Genomic DNA, 5,582 nt, shown 5'->3' with positions numbered 1-5,582 from the left:
AGAACGAGATATGTGCAGCTCCTATTGGGATTTGTCGGCACATTCGGGCGGTGTTGCTGGTCTAGTTTTAACCTGCCGAAATGTCTTGAAGAACCGAGGTACCGAGTCTGATCGGAACGTCTTGGGAGGAGGTCTATTCCTTCGTTGACCGTGAGATCTTGTCATGGGCTAAGTTGGGACTCCCTTGCAGAGATTTGAACTTTCGAAAGCCGTGCCCGCGGTTATGGCTAGATGGAAATTTGTTAATGTCCGGTTGTAGATAACTTGAACCTTAACTTAATTAAAATGAATCAACTGAGTATGTTACCGTGATGGCCTCTTCTTGGCGGAGTCCGGGAAGTGGACACGGTGTTGGAGTAATGTATGCGCAGGTTGTCCTCTAGTTTCTCGCTCGCGCTTTGCCTTCTCTTCTCGCTCTCTTTTGCGAATAGGATAGCCACCATATATGCTAGTCGCTTGCTGCAGCTCCACATATTTACCTTGCCATTCCTATTAAGCTTAAATAGTCTTGATCGCGAGGCTGCGAGATTGCTGAGTCCCTGTGGCTCACAGATTACTATTACACCGGATGCAGGGCCTGATGATTCAGCTCCAGATGGCGCGCTCGAGCTCAAGTGGGAGTTCGACGAGGACTCTCAACGTTACTATGTTTCCTTTCCTGATGATCAGTAGTGGTGCCCTGTTGGGGGTGATCGGAACCGTGTCGCATGTTGGGTTATCTTTTATTTTGGCGCCGTAGTCGGGCCATGAGTGTTTGGATGATGTAATGTTATTTATGTACTTGATTGACGTGGCGAGTGTAAGCCAACTATGTTATCCCTTTTTATTATCTATATTACATGGGATGTTTGTGGTGATTGCCTGACTTGCGACATATGCCTTCAATGCGATTATGCCTCTAAGTCGTGCCTCGACACGTGGGAGATATAGTCGCATCGAGGGTGTTACACAAACCGACAAAGTCGAATCAGATTAGTCCCAACATCACCAAAGCCAACACCGGGGACACCGCGAGCAAGCAAGATAGCGCCTTTAAGAAGGAACACGACGCTGAAACGTCTTCGCCATCCGGTCCGGAGCAACCGGACCTAGGGTTTCCCCTGAGCTCAAAGACGGGCGCAACCGATGGCCGTGGCAGTGCCTCCGAGAAGGAAAAATGACACCAGCAGGCGCCACCATTGCCAGCACCGGCAAGCTGAGCAGGGATTTCTCCATGGCCTAAGGCTAAGCAATCCCATAGCCGCCGAATATGGTATTGAAGACGTGAAAACCAACATTGGCCGGAACCAAACCGAAGGGAGGCCGTGGGACTGCACTTGCCATCGGTGGGTGGCACCACCTGCGAACCTACGAGCATCGGTTCTTGCAAAAAGGGAAGCTTTAAGGCGTATAGGATAGGGTCCACAGAGAAGCAAGGACCACCGCGTGGGGAGGTGATGGTGACCGGAAATGCTAGCAAGCTAGGACTAGAGGGACGCAGATCCAAGCTATCGTGGTCGGAGGCATCGGGTCAACGGCAAACCAAGCAAGCTGGAAGGAACCCAACCACTGGTTGCCAAAGCCGGAGCCGCCTGGCAGAGAACGCCGGCAAGCCTTGGACATCGGAGAATGTAGGTCCGACGCCGCCAAGGCCGGAGCAACACCAACAAACACCAGCCGCGAGGTGCACTGTGCCAGCATGGACAAGAAATATACAAGCACAACATGCTTTTTAAAAAAAATCTTCGGATAGAGAAGTCCACTAATGTTGTTGACCAAAAATGCTAAACACACTGGCCTATTACGGGGCTGTTACGGTGTTTACTATAAAATCTCTCCACCGCCCCCCCTGATTTTCAGATGTGTGGAGCCAATCTCCCTTCTTAATCCAATAAAATATTGCCATGTCGGAGGCACTCCGTAAACCCTCCGTAACAGGCCCGTGAATGTAGCATTGCCGGTTGTTGACACTCCAGATGTACTTCAGGAGATGCAAAGAATAACAAGGCTACCCCACGTGACCCACAAGAGTAGGAACATCGCTTCAATATACAATGGCATTACACACATATATCAAAAATTAAACAAGATAAAACACTATATACACAAATAGATTTTCAAATCTTGGCACGGACTCATGGCCCACAACCTGTGTGCCCCGCCCCTGCGTGCACAAATCCCCTCCCTCGTATCCAACCACATCTGACGCATACCACCACGACCGAGGAAAAGTTCACTTGCAACACTGAACCTTCAGACTCTCCGCAAAAGAAAAACATAGTGAACCATGAGACCTTATTTAGTTACTACCTCCTTCCTGATTTATTAGTCCCCATTATAATTTGCCCTGTTCAAGAATTTATCCCATTAACCAGTTAACTTACTGATTAATCCCTACTCATAGGGTCACCGAGTAGCCGATAAACCAAAAAAATCATTCGATTAATTGATTAAATGGCCGATTAACTTGCTGATTAGCTGATTAATCCCCTACTCGCTAGCCAACCGAGCAGCTACCAGTTAATGATTTCCTCAACAATGGTAATTTGTGTTAAATTTTGACTATAAATTTAACAAACAAAAAGTTCATGCATGTCACTAAAAAGTATATCATTGATAACTAAGTTCAAATACGAATCCAACAATATAATTTTTGTTGACATGCACTAACATTTTGTCAGTTAAATCTTTGGTCAAAAATCAGCACAAATTACAAAGAAGACTAATAAACCAGGACGGAGGTAGTACATTGTATATGCCAAGTACTGGAGTATATAAGAGCATCTATAACCGGGCGCCTCAAACCCGCGTCAAACGCCCAGACGGACGACTCGGTCCTGACCGGTCACGAAAAAGCGACCTAGATGGGCTCCTCAAACCGGTCTCAAACGTCCGGGCTGACTAACACCCCTCATATCCAGTACAAATATGGGACAGCTTGTGCGTGCATGCCACATCGGATTGACGACAGGGTCCAACATGAAAATACTCCGAAACATGGCGGTCCTAAGTTGGTCTCTTCCGTCGGACCGATGACGCGGCTACGGTTGGTCGCATAGTACCCTAGTCCGGCTATTTAAGTCAACTGTTGGCACACAAACAGTACCCGTCCACATTTCCCCCTTCCATCCGTCGCCGCTGCACTTTCCAATCGCCCTTCGCCGCCCCTAGTAGCCATGCCCCCACGCCGGATAAGGAGCTACCCATATCTAATGCCGAAGCGTCGGCTGTAGCTCCTTGAGCAGATCCGGGCAAGGCCCGAAGGCCGGATCGCCGCGGGGCTACCTCCTAATGCGGTGGATCCCGAGGAGGACTTGGAGGTTGACGAGGAGGAGGAGAAGGAGGAGGATGTGGGGGACGCTAGGGACACGGATCTGCAAGTGGAGCAGCAGGCGATCCTTGATTCCCTCCATTTGGAATCGTAGGCGGAGGCCAAACATCGTCGTCGGCAGGAGGTGGAGACCGAGGAGGCCGCGGAGGTCGACGAGATGCTCGCGTATATGGGTGAGGAGGAGGAGCCGGAGCCCTCCTATGCGCCCATCTAAACGGCGCTCGGCACGAAAGTCGTGGACATCTTCGACGATGAAGCGTAACTAACGTGTCGTGGTACGTAGATTTATTTTGCATCATTTGTATGGATCTAGGGATGTAATATGAGAGACTCAGATGCATATCATTAAGTATGAGACGTGACCGGTTACTATTGAACGCGTCAGCGAAAATTTAAGGGGTCGGATTTGCCAATGTCAAGTACGGTCTCTAATAGCGGCAGCAAATCAATTTATTTTTAGAATCATCCTGATATTTTATTGATTATTAATCCCAAGCATGGGATTTCATCCAAAACAACTTGCAAAATACAATCAGGCGGCTCTTGAAGCCAAGTCCTACACCCACTTTTGACGCGCCCAATTGAATCGCCATCTGAACCGCCTTGCGACAAGCTAACACCTCAACGGTTTCAGGATCAGACACGCCTGGGAAGACGACGCTCACGCAGTCCCTAAACGCGCTGACGTGGTCCTGTAGGACGACCCCTCCTCCTCCACGGTCATTAAGCTTTGCCATTGCACCATCAGAGTTTGCTTTGATCCACCCCTGCTCCGGGCGCCACCATTTGATGGCCAGTGCTGCCGGTGATGGTGTCTTTGCCGGCAAAAGGCATAAATTTAACCTTCGTGTGAAACTATTTCACAAACTAAATTGTTTTCGAAAGTATTTCACCTAGTTGACCCCTAATGTGCAGCGCTTGATAGCAAGGCGCTGCAATATACTATGCAGCGTTTAACACTCAGACGTCACACCTCTGAAGCGCCCGACAGCTAGGAGCTGCACTACACTGTGCAGCGCCTAGCTGTAAGGAGCTGCACAGTAGAATGCGGTGACTTGCTGCCGGGAGGTGCACAAAAGGGTCAACGATATGAAATATTTTTAAAAACATACTTCATCAGTTCTTAAATATAAGTCTTTTTAGATATTTCAAATGGACTACAACATATGGATGTATATAGACATATTTTAGAGTATAGATTTATTCATTTTGCTCTGTATATAGTCATCTGTTAGAATCTCTAGAAAGACTTATATTTGGGAACGGAGGTTAAATTTGTCAATTTTGCCATCTTTGCCTTGCGCTCGTGGATCTCCGCCCATTCAATGATTTGCATGCAGCTGGACGCACACCGATTGGAGGAAAGCGACTGAGCGGCGCGGTTCTTTCCGGCGGGCATGCGTACGCCTGCATGCATGCGGCGGCGCACGGCAGTCGAACCTGGAACGTGCGATCATAATTCCAGGAGGACTACTGCTCTGCATGTGCCGGGCGATGACACTGTCTACTGGTTTCGTCAGTTTTTTGTTACTGTATAAACGTATGGGTACACATCCTTGTTTTAGATATGGTGCTCAAGTCGTCAACCATTATACGGCGTACGAACCTAAAAAATTGCGCGTACCCTTGCCTTTTAAGGCTGGATTACTATCCAGTTTCAAGTATATGGCTGCAAGGTGACTCAAAGGGACTGACTAAAGCAAACTGAACGGGTCACTATTTCTCCCTTAAAAAATATCCTTGTTGTTTGGCATCCCCATCAGGCATCAGCAGGCCATCATTGGATGCTGCAGGGCATGCACGGCCGGTTGTTAAGCTTGGACATATGATTAGGTGATGGCTCTCTTTCTTTCGCATCCTAACCAACGGTCTAGCGTTTTTAACCCCACTTAACTAGTGTTAAGCAGTGTCATCAACCGAGTGATGATCAAGAGAGGTGCACGTACGCCCAGCGAACCAAAGGACCACGGCCTGTAATGCGAGAAGAGAACAACCTCGGGATGGGCCGGCGTTGTTATGGGGCACTAGATCATTGGTGGCGCACGTTGCCGCGCCTGTCCTTTTTAATATATAATGTTTGGGTTTGACGCATATGTGGAGGTGTTTTACTTAAAGTTGATGTCGTGGCAGTATTATATACTTCTGAGTAATTTCAACTTTAAGATATGAATTATAATTTACCAGTAGTTATTGGGCCTTTTATTGTATTGAACTGGTTGTGGCCCTTCTTCGTGCTAGTGTAGTTCTATACGATAAGTGTGATAAGACATTC

This window comes from Triticum aestivum, chromosome 2A (genome assembly GCF_018294505.1).
Source record: "Triticum aestivum cultivar Chinese Spring chromosome 2A, IWGSC CS RefSeq v2.1, whole genome shotgun sequence".
Taxonomy (NCBI): Eukaryota; Viridiplantae; Streptophyta; class Magnoliopsida; order Poales; family Poaceae; genus Triticum; species Triticum aestivum.
Note: the sequence above shows the minus strand (reverse complement) of the source record.